Here is an 18,686-nt window from a genome sequence, read left to right as displayed (position 1 = left end):
ACATGCACAACACACTCTTTGAGGCTTTCCACTGTAACAGTGATCAGCTCAAAACCCCTTGTCCAGATCTCTTCCACACATTCTCAACACTTCAAATACTAAAATACAGTTACCGGATCCATGATCTAGAAGAGCAGACAGGAAGAGGTGAAAAAACTAACGTTGTTAGTGACAATTCATCAATTAGAGTATTTCAGTGGAAATAGCAAGCCTCCAAATGTGAAGGAAATTTATCAGTTTTCTAGTATCAGTCGACGGGAGGGGAAAAAACAAACAAACAAAACCCCCAAACCAAAACTGTTTCCCAAGGAAAGCACACAGGTGAAAGGACATATTCAACATCATTGGAATTAGAAGTTCTAGCTACATCAGTCTAACAGATAATTCAGAACTCTCTTCTGAGTATGACCTGTGAACCTCCAGCCAAACTCACTGTAAACCACTCCACAAAGCAGCATATAGATTTCACAGAAGCTCCAGAGAGACAGATCCAGATGTGGCACAGCAAGCCTCGTTCAACAGCAAGGCAAAGCTTACACAGCCAGCTGGCAGCGCAAATGAGCCATCCATTTAGTTTTCACCTAGGCACTGCCCTCTAGTCATCAAGATCAGATGTAAGGACAATTTGAAACATGCCATCCTGTCAGTGTAAGAATAATACTTGCAGAACGTGTGTGAAGCATGCATTTTTCACTCCTCTGCATGAAATTCAGTACAAGAAAGAAAAATCAACCGGTCATCTTTCAGGGTGAGCCAAACAGACTGAATCTCCATATGTGGTTTTAGTTCTGCTTGCAGTACAAGCCACAGAAGTGTTACATCAAACGCCCTAACTTGATTTTTTTTACTCCTCTCTGAAGTAATGGTTTTAGCTTTAGGTTAGATAATAGAGTTTGCAAGAGTTTCTGTAAGCTTCAGGAAGAATTTATCAAGCTACCAAACTCTGAAAGTCTGACTGGTAGAAATACGCAGTTAGGTCCTTGTTAAATACTGATGCTGCTAGATAAAAGAAGGTGAGTGCAGCAAATAAGCAGCGATGGTATTACAAAGCACCATGTCTGTATTTTTTTGTCATGTAGCTTTAGTTGTGTTAAAGAAGAATCTAGAATATTTCAGGTGAATAGCTTACAATTTTCAGCATCACTATCTGCACTGGCACTAGTGAATGTGGTACTCACACAAAAAACAAACTATACAAACACTTCCAGACCCATACAAAGAACAAACACTTCTCAGTTCCAAACACCTCTTACTTTTGTAGAAGCTTCGTTGTAGAAGATAATCACAGCCAAGTGATAATCTCTTTTCAACACATGAGGAGCATACAGCTAACCAAAATGTGAAGAGCCCTGATCTGGATGAAAAGACTGGTCTGTGCCAAGAGGAGAGCCCTTAAACAGGTGCCTCAGATATAATCATTTCACATCCAAGCGTACACAAAGATAACCGTGGCTTTGATTTTCCCAGCCTTTGAAAGGTGTGAAAGACAGGAATTCTACCCTTAGCAGAGTCAGGTTCAGATGATATGTCATAGTTGGTAGAAAACTCATTGTGGGATTTTCTCTTCTTTTCTTGAAACAATGTTTTCTGCGGCCAACAAACTGCTCACTGAAAGACTATTAGCTTGGGTCTCCACAAATGCAGGACTGTTAGAACCGTCTCATGTAGGCATCACCTCTTTATACAGCTTAATTTCTTCCCTGCATCTTCTGTATTATCATGTCATTTGATTACATAACAGACAGCCAGTATCTCTCCCTATGTCACTGTCAAAGGAGTAAGAGAAATAAAGTATTCATTGGCCTAAGAGCTCACAGATCTGGCAAGCTCTTGCAATCCTTTTTCCAGGAACTATCTCAAGTCTAAAGATAGCTTACATAGTCCCCAAAGCTAGGACGTTTGCTCAGCTCCTTCAAACCTTTCTTCTAGGCAATACAGGCAGTATAGAGCATCTATCTCTACCCTTAGGTAACCTTTCTGTAGCTCCAAAAAAGGTTACTTTTCTCTTCCTGAAATGAAGAAAATGGAAATATGAAAAAATGTATGGGAAGATGACCATATACGGAACCCTCCAGTAGAGACCTCCTCAAGAAAAATGCTGTTGATGTCCTTTCAAGGTCCCAGAATGACATCCTTCAAGAAGCAGATCAAGATTGTTAAAATAGGTGCAAAAGATTTGTGGATAATTTATTGATACTACAAAGCAGTAGTGGTTTGAAAATATTTGATCAAATGCCATAACAACTTTGAACACTTGCTTGGCTTTCATATATGCCAGTTTTATATAATGTATTTCTGCCTCTCCTCTTGCTGGAGAGGGACTTTTTACAAGGGTGTGTAGTGATACGACACGGGGCAATGGATTTAAACTGAAAGAGGGCAGATTTAGGTTAGATATAAGAAAGAAATTTTTCACTCTGAGAGTGGTGAGGCAGTGGAACAGGTTGCCGAGAGAAGTTGTGGATGCCCCATCCCTGGAAGTGTTCAAGGCCAGGTTGGATGAGGCTTTGGGCAACCTGGTGTAGTGGAGGGTTTCCCTGCCCATGGCAGGGAGGTTGGAACTAGATGATCTTTAAGGTCCCTTCCAACCCTAACCATTCTGTGATTCTATGATTCTAAATAATATAGCCCTGCTAACCATGTTAAAATGCCAGGATATCGAGTTCGCAAACTGCTGTTGGGCATGCTACAGATTACATACAATTTACTTCATTGCTGTATCTGTGGTATACACCTGACTCACCTTGCTTTTTAATACAAAATACCAATTTTAAAATGTTCTATTTGAGAAAATGGGAGTCCTCTCTGTTTATAAACATCGAAACATATAATTTTTATGCACAATCAACTAGGTATTTTTGACACATATGGAATTGGAAGAAGTAAACTGGAGAGCAGGGAGAAGCTATAGTCAAATGTCCAGTGCTGCTATAGTTCCTTCATATTTTCCAGCCAATTAGTAGTCAAGGCTAGTTTAACCAACTACCTTCTGATTTATTGAGTTGTACAGAGAATTCTGAGGAAAGGCAGTGCAGATGCAAAATTATTTTTCCTCCTCTCATACTTTAGAAGGACTAGGAGGCTTCCAGAAAGAGTTGAGGCAAACAAAACACTCACAGCAGCCTTTTCACTGTTTTATGTTGCACTAGAAGCCAGGCAGGAACTACAATTGAAAAAACTTATAAAATGGTAAATCTGCTTTTATTCTCTCATCTCTTTCCCTGTGCAAAATGCAGACATGCTATACAGTCTGACAGTTTTGGCTTTTAACACATCACCATCCAATTTTTTCCTACTCAGCTCCAAGTAGACCACATTTAACAGCCCACGCTATTGTTTCTAACACTGCCCTTTAAGTTTCTGTCAATGTATGAAAGAATTCTGTCATGCTGTGAAGCAAACGATTTTTCCTGGTGCTGATGCCAATATTCCTCATCTACAGACTTGAACATAACAAACTGGTGAAGAAGAGAAACAGAGGTCTAACTACTGTTTCTTTGCTGTGCTTTAGAATGGCTAACAAATGAAAAATCAGATTAGCAGGAAATTAGTTGTGGCTAATGAAGTTAGAAGGAAAGAAATATACAATAAATCCACGTACAAATGGATTGTTAGAAGAGCAAGGGAGATCAATCTTGAACATAGAGTCTCTCGTTTTTAAAAGAGGAGATGATAAAATTGAGAAACACATAAAACCAGTCCCTCTAAAAGCTCTGATAATTTGTTTTGGTTAGGAGAAGAGATGGCTAAGACAATGCAGGTATCTTAATTCCTTCATGCATGAGGATTTTATTTAAATCATGCCTCAAAGTCTCCCCTCTGCTGTGTCCCTATCACCAAAAATAACAAACTCTTGATGAAGTAACAAAAGTTGTGACAAGTGCATTGGTAACATTTTTAGAGTTGCAGTTGTAGAGTTTCAGTCATTGTCTCAGAACAAGCCAAAAGCTTACTGACTACTTGGATCACGCGTTTGCAACGAGTAATCAACACTACAATGCAGAGTAAGAGGATATAGACCACTGCTGGACTTGATGCCCTTCAGAAAAGAATTAAGGGAGTTAGTTTTATAGCTACCTCCAGCTATTGTTTAGCTGGATACTGAAAATACTACAGATGACATAAAGTAATGTCCCTGCATTTTCCAATCCTCTAATAATACTCCAGATGTTAGTTCTCCTAAACAAGGCTAAACTCATTATTAAACTTAAAATGGTTGACATTTAAATAAAATATATCTTTCATTCCCAACTATTGAAAGGGATTCATTACCCAGCTCAAAAACCCCTTGACCTATAGACATGCTACTTAATCTATCTTTAGGCTAAGACAGACAGACATCTACTCCTCCTCCGAGTACTAAGAAGAAAGCTAGTAACTTCAGTTACAATACAAATTTCAGGTCAGCTGTACATTCATCATAATCCAGTAGAAGCCTTTTGTTCAGCTGCAAATAGCAAGGTATCCTATTATTTCTTTAATTTATGTTCATATATTTCAAGCATCTGCAGTACATCCTGCATGGAAAAAAATTGGAATTGGAGATATCATGTTATTCCATATTATTTTCTATGCAGTTTCTTCCCTTGGTTGGTTTGTTAGTGCACATTCACTAGTGTTTAGACATATTTTCCAATTCCACCCTCCAAATGATATTTAAATGTGCGTTACTTTATAAAATTACTTAAGTGACTTATTTTGCAATTCACGTGACCTGCATTTTATTCTCCTGGACTGTTTTTACACTAAGTTGCACACTTAAGTAAGATCAAGTAAAGAACACAGTCAAAAATGCAGTGATGTTAAGCACTAAAAATTATATCTAAGACAAGGAGTAGTGCAAGAACAAAACAAACAGGATAAGGAGCTACACAAAATAGAACTGAATGTGAGAAGTTTCTCGTGGCAAAGAGAAGGAATAAATGCCAATGGAATTTCATCACCCCTACTCAGTTGCTTAGAATTATGAAGTTACACACAAGTTATGTCCTTACCAGAGTAAAACATGCCTATTCTTGGCAAATACTTTTGTGTGATGTTACAGTACTTGGTTCAATGCTTCTGAATTATAAAGCTCACAGGGAAGTTCTGGTCCTTTCTGGATCCTCAAAACAAGACCAGAAAAAAAACCCAAACACAAAGCTCCCCTGCTCAATAGTAAGTAATTTTACATTTCATTATTAATAAAGTATTTAATGTTAATCAAAGTCCTTTGTTTGATACTGCTAATGAGCATGATGACTTGGTAAAAAACAAGCATAAAGATAACATAACAGAGTCACACTAGGAGACTTAGTCATTTCTTCTGAAACCCACCTCCAGACTAAACTGGTTTTAAAAAATAGCTCAACTAAACTAGTTTTAAATAATCTAGCTGATATCTTCCTCATTTTCTTAGAGACTCATCTGTAGCTTAATGCAGTTAGCTGTTAGGAAGATATCTTTGCAATGTTCTATGGCGTTGTTGTTCTTTGGTCATTAAACAGTTTAAAAATAATTTTCCAAGTTGTCAGGTCTTTCAAGTTCTTTAGCTGAATCTATATATAATTTGTAGTTTAAAGTGATTTGATTGTAAAATGAAACACAATATATTGCTAGAACCATAGAAACCAGAACTACAAAGAACCTCAAATCATCATCTAGTCCATCTTCATGCCCTATGGCACAGTCATGAGAAACCTGTTTAACTTGAAAACCCTTGCAGGATAAAGGTTCCACAAAATCATTTGCCAATTTATTCCATTACTTATCCTTATCAACATCTAACTTAAATTCCCACTGATGAAATAACACCTTTATTTCTTGTTTTATAAATTGTAATAAATTTACATTCCCTTCCTCTTTGCAGCTATTTTTAATGTCTTTGAAGATTTGTGTATTATCAGATACCTTCTATAGACCAACTGCCCTCTGCCTCCTCCAATCTCATACTATATGTTCCTTTCAGTTGTGTTTTCTAGATCTCCACTTAGTCTTACTGCTTTCCTCCTCGGACTCTCCAGACGCTTCCCATCCTATTTCGAAAGAAGTGCTGAAAACTTGACACAGTGCTGTGTGTAAGGTCTCGTTAGCAGCGAAGAGCACAGAAGCATGTGTCTGCAGGTAACATGCCTATTCACAGTGAGGCAAACGTTACATAACATGACACTGTTCATCCATGTTATGTCATTGGTTATATCTATTAGCAAGCAGAACTTCAAATAGAATTACTTCCATCTTTTTTGAGACAGCCTTCCAATTTGCCAAGGTAACTCTTACTTCCCATGCTGTGTTCCAGTGTTTCTGCAGCCTTCCTGAGCTGGTATCTGGTGATACTTACATTGTATTACATCATCCAAACTGCAAACAAAAGTAGAACTGCACACAGGGCAAATCATTGCATATAATCCCTACTTCAACACGTGATTTTCTAGTTAATGTTACACCCACCTAACAGTATAATCCATGTTTTATTTCCATTGTTTATTTTTAGAATACTGCGCAAGATGGTAGCAAAGGCCACAATGGTTTCACACACAGCCCAATCCATACAGTTTCCCCCTTATATCCACAACTTAGATCCCTTTATTCAGACTAATTTGCTATGACTAACTGTCATAGCAAATCCATATAGCTTTGTTACTTACCTACCTGTAAGTTTACCAGGCTTTTATAATGTATTTTTCTGGAAATTTATGCTGTCTTATATAAAACCTTGGCTACTTCTCTCATTCCAGATGAACACCATGTTTACCCCTTTCTGGTATACTGCAACCTCACAGAATATCTCAAGTTGGAAGAGACCCATGAGATCATCAAGTCCAACTCTCTGCTCCTTGCAGGGCGACCTAAAACTAAACCATATAACTAAGCATCGTTCAAATGCTCCTTGAACTCTGACAGGTTTGGTGCTGTGACCACTTCCCTGAGGAGCCTGTTCCAGTGACCGATCAACTTGCCAGTGAAGAGCCTTTTCCTAACATCCAATCTGAACTTCCCCTGACAGTTTCATGTCATTTCCTCATGCCCTATCACTCGTCACCAGAGAGAGGAGATCAGCACCTTCCACTCTGCTGCCCTCCTTGAGGAAGCTGTAGACTGTGATGAGGTCATCCCTCAGCCTTCTCTTTCCAAGCTGAACAAACCAAGTGACTTCAGCTGCTTCTCGTAACTCTTGCCCTTGATGCCTTTCACCATCTTGGTCACCCTTTTCTGGACACATTAATAGTTTGATGCCCTTCTTATACTAAAGCACCCAAAACCACACACAGCAGTTGAGGTGAGGCTGCACCAGTGCAGTGTAGAGCAGGACAATCACCTCCCTTGACTGGATAGCTACACTTTGCTTGATGCACCCCAGGACTCAGTTGGCCCTTTTGGCTGCTAGAGCACACTGCTGACTCATGTTCAGCTTGCTATCAATCCAAACTCCCAGATGTCTTTCTGTGAGGCTCCTCTCCAGCCTCTTGTCCCTCAGTTTGTATGTATAACCAGGATTACCCCCTTCCAGGTGGGGAAACCTGCACTTGCTTTCCTGTTAAATTTCTTACAGTTGGTGATTGCTCAGTCCTCTAGTTTATCCATATCTTTTTGGAAGACCTTGCCCATTCTGCCATTATTTGAGATGTCTGAGCATCATCCCTTACTATGAACAAGGACATTAAATTTGCATAAGTCCATTTTCTCCCAATTTTTATCCCTCTGAAGCATATACTACATTGTGAAGATATGCCAATTTTCCACTTCGACTCCCTCCTCCTCTTTCAACGTTATGTATTAATTTGTGTTTTTCTTTTGACTATTCCCTTTGTTTTTTCTTGATCAAGTTTCTAAGACAACTAAACTGGTATTATTTCCTGAGGCCTGGTGTTAAAAAAGAACTGACAATTAGAAAATGACAATTTTTAAACTGAGAACTTAAATATCCTTTCCTCTTTACCAAGCCTATTTGAAATTACTAATACTTGTTAAGATCTGTATTTATAATCTGTTGGTTTTTTTTTTTTTTTAACTAAAATAACAAGAATTAAGAAATGTGTGCTTTCTGCCACAGGTAAGCCAGTGAGCTATATGAGACCACTTGCTCAGATCCTAAGATCAGAATCTGACAACAGCTGCTGCTCTAACATATCAAAAAATTCCTGTTGAGCTCATGCTGTGTAAGAGATTTTACATTTTAGTTTATTCAGATATCAAGTTGTTCATCTAAAGAAATAAAGTTAAAAATTAAAAGGAAATCTTTATATTCATCTTCAAATAACTGAAAAAGAAAAAAGTGCTACCTAATGAGTCTTAGTAGCTCCAAAAATCCTGAATACCATCAGAATCAGTAATAATTTTGGCAAATTATTTAATTACAAACAGCAATTCTTTTATTAAATAAAACAAATGGGCTTTGTTTTTCCATTTAAAACTGTTGTGAAAGGTATCCTGAAACCTAGCTGGATATTTATTTTTTCAACTAAATCAGAATTTTTATCCAAACATTGCTTCACATGAAGTTGATTAAAAAAGTACTAAATAAATGCATCACTCATCCTTTATAGTATCATCAGTCATAGCTATGTGTTAAAAAACTGACTAAAGGAACCTTTAAGATATCTAATTACTTGAATGAATAAAGACAAAACGTTATCAAGTTATGCTGATATGAATCACCATTTTTCCCCCTTGTAAAAAACCACACAAAGCCAGATTTAAATTATTTCAGGTTCATCAAACGTAGGTGCTAGCCACACCTTTTCATGTACTACAGGATATAAATCCTCTGCCAAGTCACTGAAAGACAACAGGTACAGACATTCACTACCATCGTGCAGCGCTCTGTGAACCATACCTGAAATACGTAACTGAGGCTATGATGTCTAATGAATCCTTTGCAGAAAGAACCATATCTGCCCTGTTGAGGCTTGCTAAACGTAACTAACTGCATTAGCAAAACTTCTTGAGCTAAGGAAACTAAGACTTTTTGATCAGAGCTAGCTCAGGTCCAACCAGCTGAGCTTGCTCACGTGTCTACAAGATTGCACAATCTTATTAGATTGAATATGAAAGACAAAATTGTCCCATATACTCCTATATAGCACTCTCTTCTAAAATCTACTGCTGCAGATTGACAACAGCAGGGAATCTATCTAATGCACAAAATAATTAGAGATTTATTTTGAAATGCAAGCTAGAGACTCCAGATAGAAAATAAAAAGTATAGAAGTAAACCAGAACGCAGTTGGCCTTACAAACACAAGGATGCAGCTATGATGTTGGCCAACAACACATAAGAAGATACACAGTTTTCTTTAAACTACTAGAAGCAACAAATTTATTCAGTCAGACATCAGAAAAAGGTTAGGAACATCATTTTTAAGAAAGTCCCAATGAACAAAATGTAAACTATACCCTGTCTACAGAATTAATCCAATGATAAAACAACAAGAGTTAAAATAATAAATCATGGGTAAATCTAAGATTAGGAATATCCACTGGCCTTAGTTTACCACTAAAAGCATTTCCAGACTAAGTTTGTTAACATTCCTAAGAATCTTAATATGGAAAAAAAAAACCAAAACCAAAAACACCACACTTTGTTTTTCCTTTACTGCATTTCTGCTTGCCTAACAAAGACACACAACAACAAAGAAACTCTGAACAATATCTATTTCCCAATGCCAAGACTAAAAAACCCAGATGGATGGAGACACCAATGCAGACTGGAGCCACTCCACAGCACCCACCACTTTCTCCAAAGTGGAAGACAGTGCTTTTAAGTAGCCCACACACAGCTGCTTCTTATTATGCCCACAGCTGTTAAGCAGAACTGCCTGTTCTGCAGCAAGGTGACCCTGCCAAACCCACTGTGAAAGGAACAACATTTGTTCCTTTAAGAAAAAGTTCAAGTTACTGAGAAAAAAATAAAATCCGGAGACGACTCAAGTCAGTGAAAAGACTCCCATTTGTATCACTGAGTCTTGGATCAAAACACCAAGAACAGACTCTACCTCCACACGAAAACCATGCTTTTATAATAGCTGTAGAGTGAACATAACAAAAACATCTCTCGCTACAGTCAAAGATTTAACTATTTCTTTAATGAAGTGTTTTCTTCCTATTTAAGTGTCTTTGGCAGTTGAAGCTTTTGCAAGAAGGAAACCATCCAAAAGAACGCTGCATTGGCAGTACCTTCAAAAATGTTTGCATATTTAGGAAGTCACAGGAAAAAAAAAAAATCAGCATTCTGTATACGTTTTAGCCTGAAAACCTGAATAAATATTTTGTGTATATATATACACTTTTTAAATGCAAACGAAAGTAATCATTATTGAAATTCTTATCTCAGAATCTTTTGTAGCAATAATCAGAACCTAACAACAACTGTGTCACTGTCAACTTGTTGCATAAAGACCAAAGGAAGTTAACCCTTCAGACAGTGTTTGCAAAATTACCCAATACAGTACCAAGCATTTGATGGAAGGAATGAAAGATGTGCCGCATCTCAAAAGAGAGCCATCACCTCCAGAATGTTAAACACTGCACACAGTGCTACAACTCAGGGCAAATCAGAGAAGCAAACATTACCAGGAAAAAACACAGAGCAAAATAGCCTTTAAAGGCATGCTGTATTAAGGTATTTAAGGTGTCAAACTGAAGCTAAAATTATGTTCTAAACTATTCTTAGTGTACTAGTGTCATAGTTCTTCAGTATTGCCTATGTTCAAACTTTTTCACTTTAATGATTAAGTGCAAACACATTATCACTCATATGGAATGAAGCCCTACTTTTAAAATAATAGTGTCTGGTCTTTTTATCCCTATAACATATAACTCAAGAATGCTACATCCAAGCAAGTTCGAAACTTTAGGCAGTATTTTATGCAACAATTGACAGAACTTTTTCAGGAAAGGCAGCGGAGAGAACACAGTTTCATTCATTTGCATAAACAACTTTTACATAAATGTACTTTGGATTAACAAACAGTTTCTGTTAATAATTTAACAGAACACATCTCAGCTCTTCCAATTTACAAATGAACTGTTGAACTAGATTTCTTCTGCATGAAGAAGTGTTTCAAAGGCAGGAGGAAAAGGATGCATGCACAACTCCTGAATAATGGGCAGGAAAGGTAGTAGAAAAGGTGAAAAAACAAACTACTAAAGACCATACTAGCAGTTTGCAAAACATTTTCTAGTGTTGATTGGTCCATCAAAAGCATTCTCTTAGTACATTTTCCTCCAGATATCTGAAGGAATGCTCTCCACACACTACTCCTGAAAGGAAATCATCCCTCTCCTAGAAAAATGCCAAATCGTCTGCATGGATTCACATACAATAGTAATAACAATCCTAAAAACAGGAGAAATGAAGAAAAACGTGTAGCACTGAGGACAAGAGGAAGAGACAGTGGAAATAAAGCAGAAACTAATTTCCCCACTTATGCTAATTCTACAGAAGTCTTTACACAATTTAAAATCTGAAATGCACTATCAGCATTGAACAAAACTGTATCCAGTACCCCTGTCTCTTCTCGAACAAAGCACAATTGGACCTAAACTATTTATTACCTGAACTTTAGTATCTGAACCAAGTTAGCATTGCTTTAGAGTAAAAAGACAACACCCAAAACTCACCAAAATACTCAAAATTTAAGACATGAGCGCATTCTTTTTTTCTAAGTACAGAGACTAAGTCTAACCCAGTATTTCCAAAATACTTGTGTACTAAAGATACACAGCAGTATATTGAAAAGCCAAGTGTGTTCAAAGATTAAAACAACTACTATTACACGTACTGTAGCATTTCAGAAGGAATTAACTAGATGATATGTTTTAAGATCTCTAATCTAGACCAAAAAAAATAGTCTGTTGACATACAAGTACACGAGACCTGGATTTGAAGAAGTTGCCAATTCTAGTTGCCCATCCCATCTAACTTTCCCTACTGCATTGCTACTGAGGCAGAAATAGTTGAACTAGGAACAAAGATGTTTCTGAGTTCTCAATTTTCAGTCCAATATTTTTCATTCAGTCCAATATTTTTTAGACAAAGTTAAATGAACACCAGTTCAGATAACAAAGGACAGTAACCACTTCAGTTGTCTGAAGCTAACCTGTTTGCCTGTGTAAATGGAGGTTTTCCAACACAATGATTTCACTGATATACAAACTATTCTTTACACCACAGTACTTCACAGGTGGTAATGGGCTGTAGTTTTATTTTAAAAGATAAGCCCTGATGAAAGGCTCAGTGGTGTTTTGTCTTACCTATGTGCTGAACTTTTACCATCATTATCAAGAGAATCAGGACTTTTTTGATTCAAATCTTCAGTAAACCTGCTTCATCCTTTACCAACCACTATTTTTTATGAAAAGACAGACAGAATACTGCTATTCATTAAACATTTATAACAGAGTTCTGGCTATGCTTCTTGTTGCAAACAGTCTGCTACTTACACTGAGCATACACCAAAACTGTCTGTATGGAAATGATAAAAATGTACTGATTTAATTTCCTGGAAATTCGCCTGAAGAAAGTGCTGGTGTTCAGGATCATAGAGCACAGTTGCTGTTTTAGAAAGATACTTGGAAAAAAAGCTCTAGTTGAGATCATAGAATCATAGATGGATGAGCTTTTTGCTAGAAAGTGTTGTTGGGTACCTGAGACCATACACAGGCTGAATTAAAAAAAAAAAAGACTTTAAGAATCAGATGCAAGTCATCGCATATGACTTTATGTAATGTATTTTAATCTCATATCATGTACTGCACATTTGAGCATATAATCTATTTAAGGCATTTCTACAGAAAACCATCACAGTCAAGTGCCATGACTGCAATTCCTGCAATTGCAGAAGGGATAGGTAACACTAGGAAAAAAAATAAATTATACAGCATTTCTCTATAGTCTTATCACATCAGTTTCATTCTTACTACAATCTTCCATGGATTTGGCAAATTTCATAGGCTACTACTCTCAGCAGAAAAAAAAAAAAAAAACGGGAACCCTTATAAATTCAGAGTAGAGGTAAGCCAGATGCCTAGATATTTCCTAACTACACCACAAATATACCTATGACTAGCCCATACTTGGCCTTCTAAAAATTTTGAGTGGATGGAGGTTTTTTGTTTTGTTTTAAATTAGAACTAAAGAAATGCATATATAGAGAGTTTCATTATAAAAAGAGGAATATCTATATATGTATACTTCTAAGTATTTCCTTTTAATCACAAACTATAAAGACTATCATCTACATGTTTAAAAAACTCAGTCTTAAGAAAAAGAGGAAAATTCCTTTGTGTAGAGATATGAGCTTGCAAGGGATTCTTAACATTATTGAGATTGAAAGACAGATACTTAAAAGTTCAACACACAAAAAATCCCAACACCCACCACAACAAAAATCCACATCCACATCCCACACTAATCAGGATATTTCTTCTGAGCAGAACAAGTGAGCTATAGATAAGAGATACAGTATACAGGGGTTACATTAAGGACAGCTGCTAATACTAGTATTAAACAAAATGGCAGCCATATAGAATCATAGAATGGTTAGAGTTGGAAGGGACCTCAAAGTTGATCTAGTTCCAACCCCCCTGCCATGGGCAGGGAAATCCTCCACTACACCAGGTTGCCCAATATACCTTAACTTCATAGTAAAACCAAACAGTTTAAGTATCAATGGCTATGATTTTTTTAAATCCAAAATTATTTTCCTGACTTAACTAAAGGAAAAATTATTGCAATGTGTAACTAATACAGAATTATGACAATAGGAATGAAAATTAAAAAAAAAAACACTTTGGAGAAAAAAGAAAAATCAATGCTGTTTAAAACAATTCTTATTTGAAGCAACAACATATCTAAAACTGGGAAAGGAAAGAATGTAAATAACAGTTCCTTTTAGTAAAAAGGCCTAAATCATTATTGTGAAATATGTTCATTTGATTCCTGTCAATATGGGACAATAGACGGATAGGTGGTGAGGAGTAGGGTGTGCTTATTCAAGATAAGTGATTGTCTTAGTTTAAGATCTCTGTGAAATGCAAAAACGTAGACCTGCGAAATGCCTCATGATGCTGCTAACCAGGGGCCCTAATTGTGAAATGGGTTCACCTGATACGTATCAATATAAAACAATGTTAGGGTCACATAGTAAAATATGACCTTTTTGTATATGTAACCTTTAACCATTCTGTTTGTTCTTGTATAACCATAGCCCTAGAGAAAGCAGAATGGTATGTATATAGCTCTCGCTTCTTGCAAAAGCCACCTAACATTTTGGGTTTTTTTTTTCTTTTTCTCTTTCTTCTTCTTTTGCTTTACTGCCAGTTGCAAGGTGTTAGACAAGAGGGGCCTAGGGGCCTGTATGCGCTTAATCTCTAATCTCGCTTAACCACTTTTAAGTTAGCTTGCTTAAGTCATGTATCTGTAAGTTGCATAACCCTTGTGTAAGATAAGCAGGAGCCAAGATGGAGAACAAAGACAATTCTGATGACTTCGCTAGTTTTCTGGGGAGGTGAAAAAGTCCTCACGAGGAAGACATACAGCCTTCATCCCTGAGACCCCTACTCACGACCACCAGGAGACACTGCGCACGCGCAACTGGGAGGGTTAGGGGTGGAGACTATGGAGATAACTTCTCTGAGCCCATTGTAATAAGACCACCTTTTTCTAGGAAATAATTGAGAATATGTATTAGTAAAAGGAATATAAACCAGAAATAAGAACTACATGGTGTGCGTCTTGGTGGAGCGGAGACTCCCGGCGCACCCAGCGCTGTTTGCTTGCTTTTATTCGCCTAATAAATTGTAAACTTGAATTGGAGTTCTGTTTGGGACTCACTCATTTATCACAATTATGACAGTCTGATAGCCTTAAACCTGACGCCTACATAAATCCCATAAACAAGTCTAGTAATTTCTTTTGTTGCATTAGATACTAATTATTATTTAAGAAATTTTCAGGATATAGGATAAACATAGAATTGCAGTTCAGGAATGCCTGAATGTAAAATAAGCAGAAACGCAGTACCTTTACGGTGGGTTTAGACAACTCATATATGGGATTATAGAAGAGTAACTACTGAGCTCAAATTCGATGCACACCTTAATACAAACCAGTTTTCAGTTGTCAACAACTGATACCAGGAAATTCTATACTATGCCACTGATTCTTTTAATAGCTTAGTCAGATACCAATGCTGTAATCTGTAAGAATGGATCAACATTCCAAATCTGCAAAGGTACATTTTGTGGTCTAAAAACTCTAATAAATGCATTTGTCCAACTAAGGGCAGGCAGGGGGGAATAAAAATTAATCAACGTTACGGCAATTCTTTTTTTTTCCAAGCTACAGAGCAACTGTGATGGTTTAAATGTCATCGTTGGGCAGGGGGGAAAGATTAATAAGGAAAGAGAGCCCTAAATTTTGATTGTGCTACCTGTTTTTACATCTATTTCAAATTCTTTAGTCATGTTAAGTACCTGTTTCATCATCCATGTAATTGCAAGCAACTGTGAATGTCATGCTTAAGGAAAAAATGTATTGCATTCAAACCACAGTGCTCATTCAAGCTAACTATTTTTCAAACTAACTGACAGGGAAGAATATCCTAATTGCTCGTTATCACAGTAAATTTCATCTCATCCTTTGCATCACTAAAACAGGTATGATCAATGACATGCTTTATATTACCTTTGCCTCTGTGAAATAAGGCATCTGCCTATAGGCAAGCTTAACCTTTAAGCAGCTTGTTTAAGGAAATATTTTAAGAGTTCAGCTCTAAAGTCTCGCTTTTCCAAACTGAAGTGCTCCAGCAGGTAGGAGAAAGAAGTGCAAAATTAGAGCACTCCTGTGAAATCATTGAAAACATCATCTATATAAATATTTGATCACACCATACTATATTGGAAACAATATACAATGATACATTTCCCTGCTTCACTTATCTGTAAGGCTTAAAAACTATAACTAGCACTGAAAACAGACACTACCATAGCCTTAAGAAATGCTGCTGCCTCAAAACGAAGTTAAAAATGTGACTTGGTGTGCTACAGTTATCTATCAGTGAGATACACTTAGTTAGAGATGCTATTTTAAATTCTATCTCATTTTTCATCAAAGGGCATTCTCCAAATAAGAATACATTTCTTCTTACAGCTGAAAACTTATCTTTGTCCAGAAACAACAAGCAGACAAAAAAATACTCACTTACCTATAGTGATGTAGACTATTTAAGGCTACAAATGAAAGCTGTGGATATTTCACACTGATACATGAAAGCCTTTAAGGTGTATACTATCTAGATACTTTTATTATTGTAATTTTGTCATTGTTATTTGTACTACATTTCCTTGATAATTAAAAAAAAAACCATAAACATGGCTCATTCTTGCAAATAACATCTCAAAATCCATAACATTAAAAGCTTTGACGGATTTCTCTATCAAGCTCAATGTTAAAAATTACATAGAATGTCATGTAAAAACGACAGTAAAACAAGAAGTATCCATTACAAGAAAGCTCATTTTAGACCCATTCCTTCCCAAAGTCTAGTACTTACATAGGTTGACATATTGCTATGACTTTGTTAATTTTTTAAAATTCCTAAGACAGCATGAACAGTGACTAATTCACTGTGTTCTGCCGACAAACCAGATGGACTAAATGCTATTTTATTGATTTATTTGAAAGCTAAGATTCTTACTGTCTTCTCCGGTTTTCAGTACAGTTTGAAATGTGACTGCTCAGATTGCAATAATTTCTAGAACAAACATATTACAGCAATAATCTTGCTGTAGAAAATTATTTTTTAAAAAAGTTTCTAGCTTCACAGTGGTGGAGAAAGTTAGACAGAACCACGCTTAAAGAACAAAGGTGAACAAAAAAATGAAGATAACTAGGAAAAAAAAAATCACTTAAAACCCCCCTAATTTCCCTAAAAGTCTGCACTTCTGCCTCCCAGGTGACTCTCACGATAGATGCAAACTCAATAAAGCAAAAAGCTGTATTTACTTTAAAAAATAGGTTAAGGAATTTTTCAAATTGGAAAAGCCTTTGTAGTGGGTTGACCCTGGCAGGACACCAGGTGCCCACCAAAGCCACTCTATCACTACCCCGCCTCAACTCAATGGGGGAGAGAAAATATGACGAAAGGCTCATGGGTCGAGATCAGGACAAGGGGAGAGGTGTGCAGTCCTCCATGGGCTGCAGGTGGATATCTGCACCACCATTAATCTCCTTGGGCTGCAGAGGGACAGCCTGCTTCACCATGGTTCTCACCATGGGTTGTAGGGGAATCTCTGCTCTGGTGCCTGGAGCACCTCCTCCCCCTCCTCCTTCACTGACTTTGATGTTTGCAGAGTTGTTTCTCTCACATATTCTCACTCCTCTCCCTGGCTGCAGTTGCAGTTGCACAGCAACTTTTTCCTCCTTCTTAAACATGTTATCACAGAGGCACTACCACCATGCTGACTGGCTTGACCTTGGCCAGCAGGAGGTCCCTCTTGGAGCTGGCTGGCATTGGCTCTGTGGGACACAGGGGAAGCTTCCAGTAGCTTCTCACAGAAACCACTCCTGTAGCCCCTTGCTACTAAAACCTTGCCACGCAAACCCAATACAGCCTTTTCTTATCACAATCTTGCCTCATCTGCTGCCTTTTTCAAAACCATCTTCCATATAAAACATGTTCTTCGTAATAAAAAAAGAGAATCACAGAAGGTGTGAAAGTAAAAGTGATGATGATTTGTCACGATATTCATTTTTTTGCCTGGTATTTCTCTGACAGCCGTAACACAGTAGTGTAAATTAATTTTCTGAGCAGACATCTATGAATGGTGCTCTGAATTTTAAGGGTTGCAGTTACAAGTAGAGGATTCCGTATCTTTTTCCTAATGAATGCTTCCTTGCACCCAGGGAGATAGAATACTAAGATTACGAAAAAGGAAAATGACATTGATAAGATATTCAGTCAGGTTATTTTTGTTAAGATTACATGTTACAGCTTCACCAAATTTAAAAGTTAAGAAATCTGAAAGATGTCTTAAGGAGCACCTAAAGCCTTTGCGGAATTCCCAAAAGAGTCTGCATTGATATGCAACAGATTAAAGAGGAAGCAATGTTTAATATTAAAAACTATCTCAACACCAGACAACATATACTATGTTCACTTATGCCCTTTATCACTTCAATATAAAAATTTTGCATAACTGTGTGATGTTTTACTTGTGTTGCTCTAATAATGTGCTGTCAGTCCTATCAAACCGACTTTCCCTCAAGCCTTGAACTTTTCAGAAGCTGAGAAATAGATTCTACAAAGTATTCTTGCCCTCGATTTCACTTGCATTATAAAAAAATATATATCAATGTAACTAACAAATTTCAGTTAAAAATACACACTTTTTTATTTCTAAACAGTTCTATGTATTTTTTTTTTTTAGATCTTTCAGCTAGCTATAATATAAACTTCATTTAAGGTAGAAAAGGACAGTGTGAAGCGTAAGAATTCAGTACATTGCTTGTGACTTCAATTTGTATAAAAACACAAAGTTTATATACTGGCAACATCAATTCTTCTATTATACCACTTCATACTACTTTTTATAGTATTGTAAGATTCTTTTTCTAGCTTGGCAACTTAGTTTACTTAACTGTTTTTTGTTCTAAAACCATTTCTTTTACTATAGTAGTAGCAACGTAATCAAACAGTAAGCAA

General features: G+C 36.9%; 1 protein-coding gene across 1 annotated transcript in view; it reads right to left on the bottom strand.

Moving 5' to 3' along the window:
* RHBDD1 (rhomboid domain containing 1) overlaps positions 1–18,686 on the bottom strand; it is a 56,510-nt gene that overhangs the window by 6,248 nt on the left and 31,576 nt on the right. The window lies entirely within an intron of this gene.

Source organism: Tauraco erythrolophus, chromosome 11 (assembly GCF_009769465.1).
Source record: "Tauraco erythrolophus isolate bTauEry1 chromosome 11, bTauEry1.pri, whole genome shotgun sequence".
Taxonomy (NCBI): Eukaryota; Metazoa; Chordata; class Aves; order Musophagiformes; family Musophagidae; genus Tauraco; species Tauraco erythrolophus.
This window is presented reverse-complemented; position numbering and strand designations above follow the sequence as displayed.